Source organism: Centropristis striata, chromosome 20, assembly GCF_030273125.1.
Source record: "Centropristis striata isolate RG_2023a ecotype Rhode Island chromosome 20, C.striata_1.0, whole genome shotgun sequence".
Taxonomy (NCBI): Eukaryota; Metazoa; Chordata; class Actinopteri; order Perciformes; family Serranidae; genus Centropristis; species Centropristis striata.
Genome location: NC_081536.1, coordinates 17,257,650 through 17,278,243, shown reverse-complemented (window position 1 = coordinate 17,278,243; position 20,594 = coordinate 17,257,650). Strand labels below are relative to the sequence as shown.

General features: G+C 40.3%; 1 long non-coding RNA gene across 1 annotated transcript in view; it reads right to left on the bottom strand.

Annotated features, from left to right (window-relative positions):
• LOC131993166 (uncharacterized) overlaps positions 1–20,594 on the bottom strand; it is a 99,789-nt gene that overhangs the window by 64,879 nt on the left and 14,316 nt on the right. The window contains exon 2 of the long non-coding RNA XR_009396285.1: positions 6,059–6,133. This is a non-coding gene — a long non-coding RNA (uncharacterized LOC131993166). The remainder of the gene's footprint in view (positions 1–6,058; positions 6,134–20,594) is intronic.

The following is a 20,594-nucleotide window of genomic DNA, read 5'->3' as shown; positions in this document are numbered from 1 at the left end:
GCGAATAATGTTACTAATTCAGATGCAGATGTAATTTCTATTCGGGGGGCTGCGGCGCATGGTGATGAACGAGTCCCGGATGGATCGTTGCCACTCCTATCTCCCCGTCTCGACAATTCCCCAGCAGTTGTGATAATAACCTGAGCAATAAAGGAGGGAGAGGCAGTGCTACCCTGTTCCACTCTACCACACTACCCCGAGTCATCTGATACTTCATCTAATAGTATTTCTGTCCTTTCCTGTGTCACTCTGTCTTAAGGCAGCTGACACTGCGCTCTTCCATCCAGGAAAACAGGGTATGCCGAAAATTATCGATGTAAAACTGCATTAACATGAAGACTCTTAATAACCTGCATAATTACTGCTGCCTTCTGCAATACAAAAAAGTCATTGCAATAAATCTGCTGTTAAAAACTTGATTGAATGCAGGGTAAATGTCAAGGTAATTATGAGGCGGTGAGGGTTAAAAGCAACGTTAAATCCTCCCACAGAGTGGTGACATTCAAGCGAAGGAAGGAAGAGATAGCGAGGGAGGCAGGGGGGAAACGGCAGAGAGAGGGCCGAGTTTGTAAATGTATCAACCAATACGAATCTAACAGTTCCTCACTTGTCACTGCCCTTTTATTTATGACTGCGAACCATTTGAGATATGACCTCTGTATGACTGGTTTCTTCCTGCACGCTAATGGGTCCATTAAGGACAGAATTCATCACGTAAAATATCAGAATGACACAAACATGTTCAGTCTTTACATGTGAGTGTTGAACTTCAGATTCCTGATTTAGCTATTTCCGTGTTAGCTCACTTGACCTGGCGAGAAAAAGTTCACCCTCAACAAAACGGATCAGATCCCAGAATGTCACTGAGCGGAGGTGAAAGGGGACAAAAGGAAATGACTGCATCCAGTTCTTTGTCTGTTTTGCACCATATAAACATATTCTCATGATATCTCTTTAAAAATTCTAGTGTTATTATAGTGTTATTATAGACTGATCTGGATAGCTATATCAATTCAATAACCAATCAAATATCACCAATGCAAAGTAAAAAATCATTATCTTAGAGATGTGCCTTTACTTTGAAATTCCCACTAACTGTGTATTTGTTTTTATTAGGGCCAGGACTTTAACGCGTTAATTAAGATTAATTAATTACACAAAAATGAACGCATTAAAAATATTGACGCCTTTTAATCACACTTATTTTTGCACCGCGGGACGTTTCTCACTGGATGAGTTTCAGGCGGACCGATTATACTGGAGCACCAACTAGCGTTCATGAGAACAACAAACCACAGTGAACATGAACGAAGAAGCTGATGAGACCACTTTGGTTGGCCCCGTGGATGATGGGACATTTTGTTACAAAAAACGAACGGATGGAAGCGTCGATAAGAGCATGGTTGTGTGCAAGCTATAGAATTTCTGAAATGTACTGTATTTCTAAATATGCTATTGCTACACTTAATGGCAAAAATTGCACTGGTCTGTTGGACTTCAACAAAAATAAACAATATTTTTGTTGCTTAAGCTTATGTATTCAGTCATTATTCAATGGTATACTAAAAATCCATGTGAAAAAAATACTTCTCACTGTTCTCAGGTCAAATATTTATATGCGATTAAAATGCGATTAATTTCGATTTATTAATTACAAAGCCTCTAATTAATTAGATTAATATTTTTAATCGAGTCCCAGCCCTAGTTTTTATTAAAAAGAAATAAAGTGTTTCTCATTTATATTAGGGAATAAAATTGTCAAATCATATTTCGATATTTCCTGTCATATTGATCACAAATAGAATAGAAATCTAATCAAGGCAGACTTTTTAATCAGTAATCAACATAATAGCACGCTGGGTCCCAAACTGGGGTGGCACAAAAGGTATAAATAGGGGGACACAGGCGTGGCGAGGCTAAATATAAATTATGAATGGTTCTGCACTGCTAACGAAAAATGGTCAAGTTTTGAAGGACTGCCAGATAAACATAAAGCAGACAATGAATCTACACCAGACGCCACAACTCTCAAAACAAAGACAAGAAAATATGACCAGGCATATCACACCCTTAATGGTGGGTGATGAAGAGAGACCACTGTGTGTTATGTGTCTCAAAATTTTAGCTACTGACAGTAAGAGGCGGAGGTGGGTCCAGGAAACACTATCACGTGTCATAATTTTCATGCTTTTTCCATATAGCATACAATCACTGCTTTGAACATGTTTGTAACAGAACTACTTTAGGTATGGCATCACAAAAAAAAAATAACAGGGTTAGGCCTAAAAATCACTTAACATACTGGACGCTTTTACATTGGTGGCCTAGAACATGAGTCAATATTTCCAGCAGGACATGAATTGGACAGTAATGCCAGATAAACAGACAATATTTGGTGGGATACATTTCGTAGAAATACCTACGGACCACTGGGGATGAGAAGTCTGCTGTATCTGTTCATCTATCTCAGCATCAAACTGCCATACAGATGCTGTAATACAAGTATTTAGCAGAGGGGCTGGCAGAGGTCAGGTCATGTACTCACCACTCAGCCTTGGTGAGGAGTGGAGGGGTCAGGTGGAGGAGGGGGGAGGGGGGGGATGCAGCAGCAGCTGAGAGGTTGCTGTGTCGTGTGCCTCCTCTTCACAGCCTAATGATCTGCCGAGCATAATGACCCCAAGACGACAGGGCCTCTACAAGCTCCAACTAGGCCTCCTCCAGCCCAGGCTCACACTCACTTCACTTCAGAAATAATGTGAAAGGAAGGATTTCTTTTCTTGCTGTTTTGTTCTCCCCCGATCTCTCCCCCTCTGCCATCCACCCCCAGCCACTGTACAAGCCAAGGCTCCATGACAAAAAGCCAATAGAGTTAGCTGCCAAGGCTTGGAGCTCTGAGAGGGATAACTGGCGCAGAAGGTTAAAGCAACAATGTGCTCAGCCCCATTGAGCCGCTCCTTCTGTGTTGCTGCTGAATGTCTGTGTGTGTGTGCGCGTATCTCAAAATCAGTGTGTATATAAGGTGTCAAGGGTTGTTAAAATGTATATGCTCTGATATATCTAAAAGAACACCTGTTCACTTGTGTGTTCTGCAGCCACCCAAATAATGAGGGCCTCATTTGATTTCAATCAAACCTTAGTTATGAGTTTCAGAGTTTCGAAACTCAATGCGTGCATTATGTAGAATGAGTAAAGTAGAAAGAGTAATTGCCTCAGTAGAAATGCTAATTATTAGCTTTTTTCATTTTAAAATGCAGAGCAAAATGCAGCCATTTGACAGACTCTGAAGTGAAAAGCAAATGTCTGGATTTTCAGATTACAAATGGCTTTCTCTCGCAGGTAACAATTTCAAGGCTACTGCTTTTCCACAGAAGGGACACAGCCACAATGAAAGGTGTGATATCCCCTCTCTGCAAACCATAATGGTGCCTTGTTTGAAAATGACAGGTGTACGAATGAGGCCCTCTCTTTTCCTAAGCACGGCAAACCGTGGTCATTCACTCTGCTTTGTTTTTAGCGTAATAGCCCCATTTACAAAATGTCGGCGAAATTAATGTGGGACAAACGCGGCGGTAACCGAGCCAACTAATTTTTGCTCATTCAACTTGAATTATTAATAGGTGAGAAATATACCATATGCTTTCAGAGGAACGGCATACATTCATTTTATACAGAATTGCTGCTGTTTTGTGAAAAGTATAAGTAGCTTAACTGCTCTTTTCAAAAGGGGTGACTTATATGGAGGCCTTAATGATGTATAAATCAGCCCCGTGTAATTACGCTTCCAGCTGCTGCCTTGGGCCGGGCTGAAACTATAGGCCCTCAGCACCAAGACTAGAGCCTTCATCACCTGAATCCCTTTTAATCAACCACCACTAGTTTTCACTTCTCAGATCACATTATTCTGAGTTATTGAGAGAGACGGTGGGGGGAGAAAAAGCTGTATGTACTTATATGTGTGTGTGTGTGCATATTAAAGCGGTATAAAAGTGTGTGTTAGTAAATTTGTCCCCCTTTTTGTGCGTGAATCTGTGCTCATGCACTGACACATATCACAAATAATTCTCTCTTATACTGTACCTTAAGTTACTCATGTACATATTTACTTTGTCTAAAAATATAAGGTAACAAATCCATCAAAAAACATCTATTAGTGCTGATAACTTGATATTCTGTCACTCATGACTAAAGCTTCATCACTTTGCTTGCATGCACAGCTCACTCATTACAGGTTTAGTGTGGGGTTTAACAGTACCATGTGGTTTTGTCTTGGTGAAGAGATGGGGCACCACCTAGTGCACAGTCACTGCAACAGCCACCTTTCCTTCCACTGAAGTGTTTTTACACACAATACATGCAAAAATACATGTTACATGCAACAACTTAAGATACCGCTTTTAACACCTGCAGTATCATTTTCTCTTTGAAGCACCTTGACATGTTTGTGAACTTCTGCTTCTCTGTTGATAAAAACTTTAACATGCCCAAGTCTGCTGTGATTGCTGTAGATGATGGAGTAGATGTTGGGCACCTTCATTAAACATGAAACAGAAGTGCCTCTTTCCAGAAATCCATGACCTTGTTAGTCAAGATAATCCACAGACCTTGTTGTGAGCATTTTTTTCTTGTAGAAATAACACTAGAAACAAAATGTTTTGGAAAAAATCTCCAAAACTCAGCAACTCAAATCAAGTTTGATAAATAGCACTACAGGTAAAAGGGAAAATATGTTGTAAATATTTTTCATTTTAGGATGAAATATCCCAATAATGCTGTTGTTCTTCACAAAAACATGTGAGGGATTTCATCTTCAGTCTGTAAAACTATTCAAGAATCAGATTACAAAGAGCAGTGGTGATATTGAGGAACATGCATGATGTCTTTGTTTGAATGAAGTTCTATCTCTGAAAAGCCATACGCTTTGCATATGCAAGCTCTATTTGTTTGGTGGAGCTGTGAAAAATGCAAAGCTCCGTGGTCACATTAACATGAAGGACATTGCAAAACAAGAAAGGCCCACCCAGGACTTACTGTAAATGTGCAACAATGTTTTTTGGAATGATTAACCGGAGCTTAGGAAAATCGTAGTGAAATTTAAATGCGCAGACATGCTGTATGTCAGTGTCCTTTTGTTTTGGCACACGCTGCATCAGTTAGCATTTACATGTGGTCCCCATCCTGAGGTTACAAAGGTTTTTTGTCATGCAAATGAGTTCTGTATAACCTGGAAACATATCTACATTCATTGTGCCAATAATTGAAAACAATGCTTATGAGTCTGCAAGTAAATATAAAGAAACTTATCACCAAGTTATGAGTTTGAATCATAATTTGTGACTGACAAGTGTGCTTTCAACAGGTTTATTTACACATTTGTGTAAGGCTCATGTTACCTCATTTTGAGGAAGTAAACATACAAAACAAATCATTTACACACAAACTGAATGGAACACATGGCAAACTAATGGAAAATTGCTTCTTCCTTTTTCTGTCTATTCCTTTACATATAGCAAAGGTGGACATCGTAATAGTGAGCAGAGTAAAACCATATTGGGATTAATGACCAAGCACCTCCTTGTTAATTGTCACATCAAACAAACAGGTCCTAATTGGCAAAGGTTCCAGCTTGGTGCTAAGTGGACACAGAGTGGGCGCTGCCTCTAGATCGCTCTCTTTGTCTGCTTTCATTAGTTGGTCAAGCCCCTACATTAAGAAGCCCACACTGGAGTCGTGTTTTCTTTGCTGGGTAATGAAACACACACCTGCTACTCTCAGCCAGTGAATAGAAACTTGAATCTAATATCACCATCATGTGGCTTCTATTAGCGCTCACAATGCCTGTGTTTTGTGTTGATTTTGCGTTCATCTCTGTTGCAGTGTGCAGGCTTGTTTCGCAATTTGGGCTGCAGTTTTATGAGTGAAAAAAAAGGACAGAAGATATATATATATATATATATATATATATATATATATATATAGAGAGAGAGAGAGAGAGAGAGAGAGAGAGAGAGAGAGAGAGAGAGAGAGAGAGAGAAATAACAGCAAGGGGGAGGAAACTTACATTCAAGCAGAGAGGTCAGTGCTGAGTTCAACTTCTCTCGTAGTCTACAGCTCATCCGCTCTGGTCTGCAGCTGCCTGAGGGAAATTACAGTAAAACAATTTAAGTTTAAATTAAGATTTTATATCATTTTTATCATTTAAAGACTTCAGTGACAACATTTGCTCATTTTTTTTTATTCATTGTGGTATATAATTGCAAAAAGGTGGCACAATCAGCAAAAAAAGGCTAAAATTAATATTTGTCTTCTGATACTCTTATACTTCTGAAATTGAGTGAGCTGGCAATGACAATAAAAAATAGATTGCTTATATTTACTTTGTCAAATTTATATACCTGCACAGACACACACACATGCACACACACATATGCACACACACACACACACACACACACACACACACACACATGCACACACATACACACACACACACACACACACACACACACACACACACATAAACATGCTGCTCCATCTTGAAATGCTAATTTATGATTAGCATCATTATGCAGTAGTGTAATTTCACAAAAGCCTTCCCACAGTGGCACACAAAAGACTCATTCACCGCCAGAGCTGCTCTGTGTGGGGAAGAATTATGGCACGCAGATGAATTCATTCATGTGGGAAAGGATTTATTTGATAATTATAGACCTTCACAGTTTTAATGCCACTTAATGAGGAGCTTGCATAGTGTGATTCCTACTTGGGCTGACGAATGGATGTTGGTTTTTTATTCTGGTGTTTTTTGTTTCGCTCCATGCAACATCTGTTAGCCTTTCTGTGCTGAGAGCTAGCAAAGGCGGTGCATGTGGGGCCGGATTTTGCTCTCTATGTATTCTACAATAAGTCACAATAAGTAGCCAATTAATTAATAGGCTGGTGGTCAGGTATGACTACAACATTTGATAACAGTTCTTATTCAAATAAAAATACCACTACTCCAATTCTCCTACCAGTAATATAATTACTATTATAAATGTAATAATATTTTTTATTTTATATTTTATTACATATATTTAATTGTTGTTATTTATTTATACCTAATTAAAGTAATAACTTTACCAAAAAAAAGAAACTTACTTTGTTACTTTTCACCTGACAATATCTGCTTTGTTTACCTCTTCTAGCAGCTGGCGATAAACAAAGACTCATACATCATCCAGTTCAAGGCCGTCGCTCTCTGACAACAATGTTTACCATAATGCCAGTCTTAATGCCTCATAGCCATGTTGTTGTGGAGAGGTAATTAAGTTGCCAAAGTTTAATTGCTCAATCACCCACAGTTAACAAAGAGGCGTCAGCGGCCCCCCCTATACTTTCAACGTACTATATTTATAATGGCTAACAATTATAGCAAGGGCCCTTTAGCTGGGATAGCACTAGTAAAAGCTGCTGGCACTAATAAAAAGCTATAATCACTCCGCCCACAGCAGTTATTAGTAGCAAATTATGGGTCAGTTGAGGGGCTAGCAGTTATATGCATTAAGATAAATAACGCTGCAGCTTGTGGCAAGTGCAGCAAATGAATGAGAAGCATATGTACCTCTACTTCCAGCCATAATGTGCATCATGACTTGAATCTTGTTTTGTTTGTTTTTTTAAATAGTGTCACTTTTAATGATATTACTTTTTTTTTTTAAATCCTGTAAATATCTTGAATAAACAAAAAATGCTTACAGGTTGCATTAAGCTGAAAAAAACCCTCAAAACATTCCCACCGCAGCTTCTGGCATGAGTGGAATTAAATTACAAAATACATACAAATGTAATCAGTTACAGTAACTGAGAAAAATGTTATTACACTCACTAATCAAAATGTTGGTGATTCCATTTGAATGTATTATTTTTGGTAAAAAAGCATTTATATGGGATATAATATTCAATCGATGCTTTGCATCTTTTCGAAGTGCAGTAATGGCTTCTTTTGGCATATTTCTGGACAATGCACGTCAGCAACAGTCATGAGCTACAGCTACAACTGGATATTATTTAACACTATTCACAATATTTTTTCATTAAAATTTTATAAAATGTCCCAAATTATTATTATTACAATATTTGTTCAGACATTTAACACGTTCAACCATCTAACCATTACATTTAACCAAATGTTTTAACTGCATATTCATTATTTTTGGTTAACCCTCTCAGTCATTTATCCCTTACTATTTGAACTCTATTTCATTACATTACATTACATTCTTAGCTACTTTCTTAAGCATTTACATATTACTTTTAACTTACTGTTCAGAAATCTCTGCTCACATGCTAACTACTTTTCGAGGACTCTCAATTGCAACACAGCTAACCCAATATTTGGATAAATTTTTTTCCCTAATCAATTTGTTATCATAATATTGCAAAACAAGATGATGTACACCACAATATGTCCCGCGTAGGGTACAGGTACCTAGGGTTGGGAATCACTCAGCTACAGAAGCACACTGGGACCACAACTGGGAAACTGACGCTTAAATTAGCACAGGCTTTGCAAAATTGAACAATAGAAGATTTAAAAAAGGTTGCTTCATCTAATTATTCTTCTGTTTCTCATGCGACAGTCAGGTGGTATGTTCTGAATTGCATATAAAACACAAAAGCATAGAGCCATTATGAAGGCAAAACAGGGTCCAACCCAGCACTAGGTTGGACTCAGGTGCACCTCATAAAGTGGCCAGTGAGTGTTTTTATACTTATACAAATAAGAAAAGGGATCAACATGCATTATATATTCACCCTTTCCCAGTTTGTAAGCATTAAAACCAATTTATTGGCTATCACACACCAACCCATTTTGTCGAGCACTTTCTGAAACTTGATGGCAGACTTCCAGATCAATGCATATCTTTTGCCAGCCCGAGTATGCTTTGCAAACTCTCTAATTGCAGCATTACTATGCAGAGTGGACTATAACCCTTTTCTCCTCAGTGCACCCCCCTCTCTCTTTCTATTCCTTTCCCTCCTCGTCTCTCTTTCAGTGCTTCTCTCTGCCCTGCTCCCTCATCATGTCCGGTTGCTCAGCCAGGCCCGATGGAATGCTGCATCCCTTTGATCAAGTCTTCATTATCGGTGACTCTGTGATGCTCAGCTGTCTGAGGCTACGGGGGCTAGCTAAAGGAGAAGCGTGGCCTCCATGTGCAAGGGGCCTCTCCACACAAGACTGAACAATCGCCAGGCATCCCGCCTCCATTAATGAGAAACATCCCATCCACCGCAGTCCCCAGGCAGCCTCCACCAGGTGGAATGCTCGGCCCCTGTCACTCACAGCATTGCCGAGGGCTATTAGCAATTCATTAAGTGACTGACTGACCGCCTAGCTGTATCAATTAGGAGATAGTTGATATGTCTGTTATTGTCAGACCCTGCTTGAGATTGCACTGCTTTTCATTCAATGTCTGCTTTTGGTTTTGTGTTGAGGCAAAGCTCTTACATGTTTAGTTTGTGACTGTGTGTGTGGTCTTGACATGGCAATAACGCCAAAATGATAAAGATTCGACCAGTGAAAGGATATTGATTGACAGATTAGAACACATTAAGCACGTTGGAGCATAGATTAAATAAAACAAAAACAACAAAACTGTGTTTATCTTATCTGTTTTGGTCTAATCCTTCACTCAGAAGCAGGGAAAAGGGAAACTGTTGCCATCTGCAGGTAAGATGAAGTATTGTCAGGATCAAAAGTACAGCATCATAGCAAACCTGAGGCCCTGTTGATGCAGATAAGCAATGGTTGCAGTTGTTTGAACTCAAACAGCCTTTGTCACATTGAAATACAACGTTTTCCCTGTAACAGAACATTTCAACTGTCATTTGAGGTGAATGGGTAATGGGGCTCCGTGGGACCAACTGACAGCCTTCTGCCAGGAAATCGGTTATACTACGTACAAAATAAACAGCAACCATGCCAACATCTGAAACAATTACTGTTAATATTTTAACAAGGTGTAATACAGTATATATAAAATTTGTTTAACAGCCAACATCTTTGTGGCCTTGCCTGGCCGCTATATAAAATATCCCCACAGGATCGACCATTGTTTAGAGCCAGCTAGGCAAATCTCAGGCAAATTCCCCTTGTTGTTCACAAACACGAGTCCTCATTTCGCTCTACGCATTTAGATAAGAGCATCCTTCTTTGCATACATATCTGATCCTTCCATATGTAGAGTCAAACTGCGATGACCTCCATCACTGCTATTACACAAGAACAGTCGCTCGATGAAAAATAATGTGACAGTGTTGTATGAAAATAGCAGTGCACATGTCTATTTACTCACCTTGGCCTTATTTGCATTAAAAACTGCAGAGGTTCAGAGTCTCATTTACACTTGGTGACCTGAGCTGACATCTCTTCACATTCACCTTTGTATCAGCAACGCTAACTGCCTGGGCCTGTGAACTCAGGTAGTGAGTGTAACCTTTGCTCAATGACTCACATGAAAGTGTGCCAAATAAACTTTTAAATTTGGAATTTATCATGCGTTATTACATGCTTTCTTATGTTTATTTAGTCTCCGGTGGTTTCTTTGTGTGTGGCTAATTTTTGAAAGTTGTAAATGGTAAATGGGGTGCACTTATATAGCACTTTTATCCAAAGCGCTGTACACTGCACTCTACGCTCATTCACCCATTCACACACACACATTCATACAAGGCTACCAGGGCACACTGGTGCCACCTGCCACCATTGGGAATTCATTCACACACCGATGAGCGCAGCATCGGGAGCAATTTGGGGTTCAGTATCTTGCTCAAGGATACTTCGACATGTAGATGCCATGGTCGGGGATCGAACCACCACTGGACGAACGCTCTACCAACTGAGCCACAGCTGCCCCTTCCTCATGTTGTGCTGATGATGCTGCTTCATTTACATTTGTTTTTTTAAACTAACAATTTAGATTATAAAGTGTGAAATACACACACTGATACTGTAAGAGTGACATTTGCCTTTAATTTGCCTTTGCAAAAAGGCTAGCTGTGTCCATGTCAGATAAAATAAAAAGATGATTGTAAGTCTTGTGAGCATTTATTAAAATAGCTAAAATGCTTTGACCGCTTTGTTTGTTCCCCCATCTAGCAATGCTGCTGTTACTGTGGTGGTGAGTTGCACTGACTCATTGTCTGCTGCTGCCTGCTGACAGCAGCATGGGTATTTGCATTGACAACAAATTATTTTGGCCAATTGATGAGAAACTTTGGCATAAAGTGTATGGACAAAATGGACATTATTGACTTTCTGCTAAATAACAGTTAAGAACAGTGAACAAAATCAGTCTTACGAAACATAGGGCTTTTTTTTTTTTTAAATGGATTAAAGTAAAATTTAAGGCTTTTAAAAGGGACACCTACATGTTCTGTCCATGTTTTCTACAGCTGCCATCAGAGGTAGCACAGTCACTAGTTCAACCAAAACACCAGACATCACTGTATGTTTTCTGTTCATTGCCCAGTAAGAGCAACTTATCTTATATATTTCACAATAAATCTGCAGTAAGTTGATTCTGTGGATCCACCGCAGACCTCAGACAGTGTCTAAGGCAGACCACTAACTACTGTTTGTTGGCTAAATACAGCAGTGTTAAGCTGACATCACCCCCTAGACAAGCTAATATTACACAAGAAGTAAAGGTAAAAGTTGAAATTACACACTTCTTAAGATAGCTTGCAATCAAAGGCAGTAATAATGACTTGTTTACTTCTAGTATTCCCATGTGTATAGATAGTTCTGCAGTCCTTTGCATGCCAACAAAGTGTGCAGACAAAGCGTGCCACACTCCTTTGGGCTCAGCCTGCAGTGTAAAAAAACCCACTTAGGTAGGTGACAGCAGCACACAATAAAAAACTGCATTGTGATAAGAGCGATACACGAAAAAGCAACAAAAGACATTCTGATGATAATAATGCCAATTATCACATTTTGCTCAGGGGTCAGAGGCAACAGCATTAAACCAAGTCACCATTACAGCATGAATGGCTGAACAAAACTCTTCTCTTCTCTCCTGTGAAATTGTTTGGCAGCCATTAGCAATGCAGTGTAATGCCAATGATTGACGTTGCTGTCTACTTAGCATTGACAAGGGATGTGTGTGTGTATGGGGAGGGGTCAGTGGGCTGGTGGAGGGGGCCGTGCAGGGGATTGATCGGGGTCTGCGTTGTTGCCAAACGGGGGGTGAGGGTGTATTGGCGCGTAGACAATGAGCCCCGGCCAGCGCTGAAAGGCCCATTCTGCGGATCCCTGTTAGCTGTCTATTATCCGCGGTCTCCAGGGGGCTGCTAAATAGAGGGCATGTGTTAGGCAGACATTTATCATGTAATTACAGCACTAGGATCCGTTTCTGATGGTGTGTGATGATTACTAATAATTACTGTGCATTTCACGCCTCCAAAGGGCCCAGATGGGGTCCCAGGGCGTCAATACAAAGGAAGGGAGGGGAGCAAGAGAAAAAAAAGAGGGATGACGGAGGAAAATGGGAGGAAATGGAAAGACAGATGAAGAGAAAGTGAAGAGGGATAGTGTCTCGCCTTAACCATTTAGAGGTGCTCATTAGCTAAATGAATTGAACCATATGTGTCCAATTCCTAATTAACTGGATGAAAGGAAAGGAGGAAATAAAGGAAACAGACAAACAAACAAAACACACTTATATCACACATATCTATGACTGTTTTACACGCCCACAATTCTTAGTAGTTTCTCTTTTAGTATCTCTTTTACAGCACTATTTGTGTTTTTTTTTTAATATAATAATGATTGTGCAAACTGCAGGAATATACAAGAAAAATGTAATCCAACATAAAACTCAGTAACAATAATGCAGGAAACGGCACTGTTTGACATGTGATTTCCTGCAGGCACCCACCTATAACCATGTCGCTTTGTTTCATAAGCAGTATACACATTTACACTGCACAAAAATAATAGCAAGGTTTCCTGTGTATGATTTGTGGTGTCACGAATGATATACAATCATACTCAAAGGTTTCTTGTCTGTAGCAGGGACTAAACGAATGGGCTGAGACTGGGGTTTAAATAAAAAAGAGAAACACCCTCTTATGAAAGCAGCCATCTTGCCTGTCAAAGTGGGGGAATGGGTCTGTGTGGTATTAGGACCGATGCAGGTGAAATACAGTGGTTCACTGTTGTATTTCTGCCCTCTACAGGAATCCGGATAAATCAAAGAGGTCAAGCTGCCACTGATATGATGTAGTAAGGGAACATAGGGATGGGTTATGCTGTGGAGTGTGTGTGCTTTGTGTGTGTGCACAAGTTGCTGCGCGTCACTGAGACCTGCAGCCATGAACTGGAAAGGGCAGATCAACAGCTGTACGATGTTTCCCTGAATGCTGCAGTCAAGTTTCTGTTCTCCGACAACCTTTAGTGTTCATAATACCTGAAGCCCCTCGTGCCCCCCCGTAAATACTCACATTAACCTGAACAACAACAACAAAAAAGGGGGTCCTCTTTTGCTCTTTAATGGGGGCCCCCTAGTAAAGACAACAAGGTCTCCACCTGGTCAAGGTGAGCTCAAATGAAACCCACTGACTGGCAGGGTTTTACCTGACACACAAAAGCCAACCGAATCAATATGGGTGGGGAGGGGAGGGAGGGGGTCGATTGGGGAAGATGAGGACCGTCCTGTTTAATAGAAACAAATTGCTCTCCACTTCCCGGTGACACAGATAGCAGACCATTTGTGCCTGGTGGCCTTTGTTGGGAACAACAGAAAGGAAATGTACTCATCCTGGCCAGGGATAGAGTTCGGGGCTTTTTGTTACACGCCAGTTACCTTAGCCTCCGTGCCCACCCCCTTGAACAAGCACAGCGGTTAAGTAGTTCAGGTGCCTGCTACATTCTGTTAGATTAAAGGTCCCTGCTTCTGGCCCGAGTTGAATTGCCTCAGCTGGAGTTGAAGGGAGAGGAGGGGTGGGGGGAGAGGTGAAGTTGTAGGACCATGGGGCATGAATGGACATCTTGTGCGTGCTCACAGAGGCGAAACGCTTTGGGACAGCCGGCCGGCCTCTCTCTACACCAAGAACCTGAAAGAAAGTCTGTAGAGTGGGTTGGTGAGTGGGGAGGGAGGGGAGCCCAACCCCTCCTCACCCTCACTCCTTTGCTCACTCTATATCTTCACCCACAGTTTCCCCAGGTTCGTGGAAAAGCTGTACATTTGTTCGCAACAAGGAGCAGCGCAGGTGGGTAGTGGGTAGGATCTCAAAGGCCTTTTTGAAAGCAGGAAACACACATACTGTTGCCCCTATGGAACATGGACCTAAATGAAACTGACACAATGCACACAGGACATGAGGGAGGGCTCTATGTAACTGTGCGCCAATGTGCACCTGTGCTACCTATTCACTTATACAGAGGGGCAGTGGATGCAGGGTCCACAGAAGAGTGGGTTGAATCTCAGAGGACAGAGAACAAAAGGTGATTAACATCTGACACATAGCAGCTTTAACTTACACACCAGTTATTGATTGACAGTGTTTGATTCCTTTAAGTTCCACAGCTGTGTTTAGAGATTAATGTTTGACTTTCAAGAGCAGAATGAAATCAGCTGCTGGGATTTGGGTGTATCACATCATGTGTAACATGAGGGCGTGTCCCCAGTCAGTTATTAAAATCTCCGTCTCTGTGTCACGCACACACTTTCTCTCTCCAGCATTCCAGATCAACCAGAGATTGGTCAAGCAGAAATGCATAACAGTGTCTGAGCATGTCCGACTTCCACAAACTCATTCCCAAGGTACGGGGTCAAGTACAAGAGTCAAAGGTGAAGTCTGCCCCACAGGTTTAGATTCCAGTCCATGGGGAAATAATTAGTGAGTGTGCATGAGCAGGAGTAGTCTGTTACTGACCCCAGAAGTGATTCCCCAAGTCATATATTGACTTCTATTGAAGTAAACTTTTAATGTAGTAGGTCATATATACACATTCAAGGTTTAAGATATTTGCTATTGATCAGTTTATTCATAATGGACCTACACCATTAAAACTCATTTGACCCTGTAACAATCAAATGCATAGAATTTAGAAGTACATCCCTTTTAGGGTAATTATATCACGTGACAGGATTGCAAGAAGGTCAGGGTGCCGTATCACTTTATAGAACAAACCACATGCCTCCGTCTGTGTGACATGAAGTAAATGTTCAGTAATCCACATCTTAATCTTGTGCCGCGCTCAGCGCAGCTTAAAGAAACTGATACTCCTGTGACTACTTTAGCGGCTGATTGTGTTACCTTTACAATTCGGCTTCCCCTCCTTCCTGTTTTGTACCCTTGGAATGCCCGATAAAAGTATCCCCACAGTGGCTTTCCACCTGCACAAGAGAGGATATGGCAGTGGTCCGGGGTCAGAATTAATATGCAGCCCCATAGGGAATCTGCACAATATTACCCTCTAACACAGGTTAAGAGGTCATATCAATTAATTTAAAAAATAAACTACAAGAACTATGAAAAAAATGCAAATATGGCAAATATAACTGATAACAGAATCAGTGCTCACATGTATGGTCAAACCTTTAAAAGTTGTAATGAATAATTTTATATTTACAATAGATCACATGACCAATTGTATGTGAAAAAGATTGCTTGTCGTGACCCACAGAAATTTATCCCGTCTGCATTTTCTTCATCAGCAACAGGCTATTCTTTGACTACCTGGTGAAAACTTCAGTAGTCTGTGGAGACAAAAACAAAAAGTAAAAGAGTGAATAATGCATTTTTTTTTACTCCAACTGAATGCTAATTATACATTATGTCAGCTAGATTTGTATATAGCCAACTGCTAACAAGTTCACCTGCTCAGCATAATAGGAAAATACATACAACTGTATGTAAATTTTTGATAGCATGTTTCGACATGATGCTATAGTATATAGTCTGTATGTACCTGAAATGTGTAAATACAGACCCAGATTGGATACAAATTTGAATTTGTAAAGAAATCTGCTCTAATACATGCTTATACCAATCAATTAACATAACAGTATAATTTCAAATTAAATCATATCAATTGGAAATTACAAATTAAATACAAGTGCTTTGACATCTGTTAACAGTTTATACAGAAAGATAAAAACATAAAAACAAATCTCTTGGTTTTGTTGTGATGTCTAGTACATGTTTTGTGCTACTTTCTATACAATAACTAGTATTCATATGCAAAGACTGTGGTTGTGGTTGTCAGTAGACAGTAACGTATTTCTTTTCTTCCTCTAAATTCTGTTTCATTCTGTGCAGGGGGGAGGCAATTTATCTGTCATGGCTTCTAAAAGAGGCAGCTCACTTTGCCCCCCTCCACCCCCATTATACTGACAGCAGCCTTATTAGCCACAAGGGAAACCGGCCGCCACATGAATTTGGCCACTGTTCACCTCTGGGGCCAGGGCAAGCCTCTTTTTACAATAGCGCCAATGATGCTGAGATTTTCTTTTCAGTTATTAATTTGATAAATATATTAATTATGACCTGGGGATGACAGTCCAATCAGATTGTCAGGCGCCCAGTCGTGGGCCCCCACCCTCCACTTTGGTGATAAGTTCTCTCAGGTTTCCAGAGCTGTCATCCAGTGGGCTTGGACTTCTTATCAGCACTGGGCCCATTCTAAGGATAATTTCCTGTGTGTCGTAATTAAATGGTGGCTCTGTGATGGCGAGCGACTCCCCTTTTAAAGCAGGAACCTCTAAATGTATGTTTCTGTGGGGATGAGTTAGGGTGGTGCACACCCTTCATGGGGTCAACATGTTGAAAGTTTAATAAGAAGTTTAGGTTTAATAAGATTTTTGTGACATTTTTGTTTAGGGTGTTTGTATCAGAATAATATTAATACTGTTCAGGTCAATCATCATAATTTCTGGTAGTTGTCTTAACAAATAAAAACATATTTCTTGGCAGTTGGACACAACTTGACTGGACATTACACACACATAAAACAATCTTAAAGCACCAGAAAGTTCTGATACTAACGTGGGTGGGCAGTCAGACAGACCCAGAAAACGTGGACAAAGACAGTTGCACAGCAGTTGGGTTGCTGATATAAGCAACGAAGATCCCCACCATTAGATGGAGTCTCTGTGATTGCATGAAGAGGCCAACTGTGGGACAACCAGACCCATTGCCTAAACAGGTAAGGCCATGTTGGGGTGCAGTGAATGTCCTATGCACTCAAGATGACAAACTGCTTCAAGACTGCCCTTTGAAAGGATAATCAGGAAGAATAGCTTATAAATTAGACAAGCAGGCAAGGGAGAGTGGGGGAACATGGTGCACTTGGCATTGGAGAAAAAACTAAATATCCACAAAAAGAGCTAAAAATTGGTAAATCATATCCCCCAGTAATGTTATATGCATCTGAGGGTTCAAGGTCAACATGAACTGTAGAAGATGATAAACCAAAGTGGCTTGATGATAAGCTAGGATGGCTCTCCAACAGATGCACTGAGCATTTGGAGGCCGGACCTTCGGTATCTGAGACACTGGGGTGTTTAGGGAAGAGTGGAATCAGGATATAAAGGACACTGGCAGAGGGCCACTCTGGGAGAGTGTTAGGATGCTCCAAGGGAGCATTGTTGGAACTTGGCAGCAAAGAAATTATGGGATCAGAAGGTAGCACTTACAAGACTGGGAGTGAGGTTTTACAAGGCAAACTGGATTCAACTCAGTCACTATCTTAAGGCAAAATACAGGCTCTGTTGGGTATATTTTTGGACCGATTATACTGCAACAACATCAGTCACCATCAACAAGAAGCAAATTTCAAATGCAGACACAGCCTGGTGGGTAAATTAGGTGATCACTAAAGGAGGAAGACTTTTTTTAATGGTGACAGAAAGGAAGATTATACAAGGATTTACCATGACAATAAAAATGAGTTCCACATATATGTTATATGAAATTTATTAGAAAACAATAAAGAAAAGGTGGTCAAACAGTATCATCAACTTATACTGTACAGCAACTACATTTTTGTGGTTGAAACTGAAGCACATGGTTCACCACCAAGTTTATACAAAACATCAGTCAACAATTAGCCATTGTATTACAAATGTAGGTATGAGATGTAGAGCAGTGCCGGTGGAAAAGGAGATGCGAGACTGAGCTTCCATGTAAAGCAGTCCGCTGCTGGAACCATCAAATCTTCCCCCATGCCACTGGACCTTGTCTGACAGCCGTCTGGACTTTAAAAAGGGGTGATAACTTAATTTCTACTCATGTCAACACTGCTGCAGGGGCCAAGAGGAAACTGTGGGCCTATTGTGTGTCTGTCATATCATCCTGCATTTTGTGGCCCCAAGAATGAAAAATATTTAAGTGGCTTTGATGTCCTGGATCTTGTTGAACTGCTCTGATGGTCTGAAAGCATTTGAGTTTCCTTGATGCTCATCTCCCTCGTGTCTTTATCCCTTTATTCTTTCCATGCAAATGATGCGAAATTGTTTGTGTGTGTACATTCACTGCTTGTTTGTTGTGTGTGAAAGTTCTAGGGCGACCTGCACACAGCCAGCAATAGATCACGTACCCTCACTGAAGCAAACACAAGTGCAGGGCTTATACTGGAACAACCCTGAGCTTGAGGGCGTTGACAGCAGCTTCTATCTGCCAATCTCCCTGTGGATATTGTTGCAGTACTGGCAGACAGACAGCCAGGGCTTGTGGGCTGACAGATCCCCTCTGTCAGCAGGTTATCATTTCCAATTAAACCCTTTCATCTAAACGTACAGTCAACTCCTTGGCAAGGCAAAAAATGACCCGAATAAGACGTTATTAGTCTATTTCAACAGGTCCCCATTTTTTCAACCTCCGTCCTGCAACTGGAGGGGTTGGGCAATCTTTTAAAGCATTTCGGTTCTAGATTCTTCAGCTATCTTGATCCAAATAGTTTAGAACTTCAGCCGTCTGCGGTGGTCACGTTCTGTTTAGAGATAAACTTTCAAAATTGCACTGGATTGACACACCGGCATGTCCTCTCTAACATGTGTACCAGCACAAGGGCCTTTTTGTCTGGCTTTGTTCTGTTGGGACCCACTGTGGACAGCGCTGTTCCTATCCACTATGCAGGAGACATGAAGGAATGCACGTGGAGCTCAGTAACTGTCTGTTGAAAAAGGCCTCACAACGTCTCATTTCCTTTAATAAGATGGCCTCTAAGGCATCCGGATGGACCAACTAAATACAGATTAACCCTCAGCATCATCAGCAGCCACTCAATCAACATGACTAACTCACTCGTGCATGAGTGTGTGTACTGATACACACAACTTGCACTTCATAAGACCATACAGTCTTCCGTAGTGCTAAATGCAGATATATTATTATTTTTATATTTGGTTTCATAAAAGAAATCATGTGCGCTATTTATTTATTTTTTCTTTTTACTGGTCACCATAGTTTAAGAACTCCAAAAATTTGAAGTAACACAACGTTAATGTTCAAGGTTAGCATATAATTCCTGCATCCTACGATATCTGCATACAGTAACTATTGTATGAGTAACAAAAATACAAATGTTGATAACAGATCTATGAAAGTGCGCAAACTCCGGCCTCCTGCTTTAACCCATTTAGGCCTAAAACGCCTGGAAAAAATGCCTGTAAAACCTCTGGGCGATTTTAAAATAACCCCCTAAAACCTGAAGTTTTTCTGGAAATTCAACAGAAGTGTCAACGGATACTAAATAATAGATTTTTCAGCCTCTGTAGCAGATAGAAATTAAATTTGAGACCTTATACCTGTTATATCTGAGCTCCCTCCGCTATAGTCGTCTTCCGCCATGATTTCAGTTCTGGAAAAGTCCCATGTTGCATTGCGACACTCCCACATGTATTCTGATGCATTTCATTAGCCAAGAGACCGAAAATAGGTGGAAAAAACAACAAATACTACAAAACGACGTATCCGCTTTCTCTGCTTTAATGGTAGAATAACGCAAGCGCGTCCCCAGTTTCAATGGTAGAAATGCGATAATGCTTTCCTGGCTTAAATGGGTTAAAGTCAGACATGCACATACTAGAGCTGCAAAGATTTTTTAATTGATTATTCAATGGACAGAAAATTAAAATACAACTATTTTGATGTATTATCATTTTATTCATTTTTTAATGCAAGAACTTTTTTTTTAATGCCAACTATTGCTGGTTTCTTGCTTCTAAAATGTAAGCATTTAATGCTTTTATTTGTAATACATGACAATAAGCTAGATAGATTCTTTTTTTGGACTGTTGGTTGGACAAAACAAACCATTGAAGACGTCATAAAATAGTGGGTGGATTAATCGCTGATGAAAATAATCGTTAGTTGCAACCCTAACTCAAACACACCCCGTATTACTACTTTCTACCTCTCTAGAAAGGCATAACATTTGAATTTGATGTAATATAAAAGTTTGCAAATGTGTCTTAATTCCTAGGACAATAAAATAGCTGCATATTTACAAAGTCACACACAGAGACACAATACGGTACCTTTACCACTAATACCTTGTTTGTGTAAAAATCCAGATTTCCATAAATTTGCTGTTTTTGACCTTA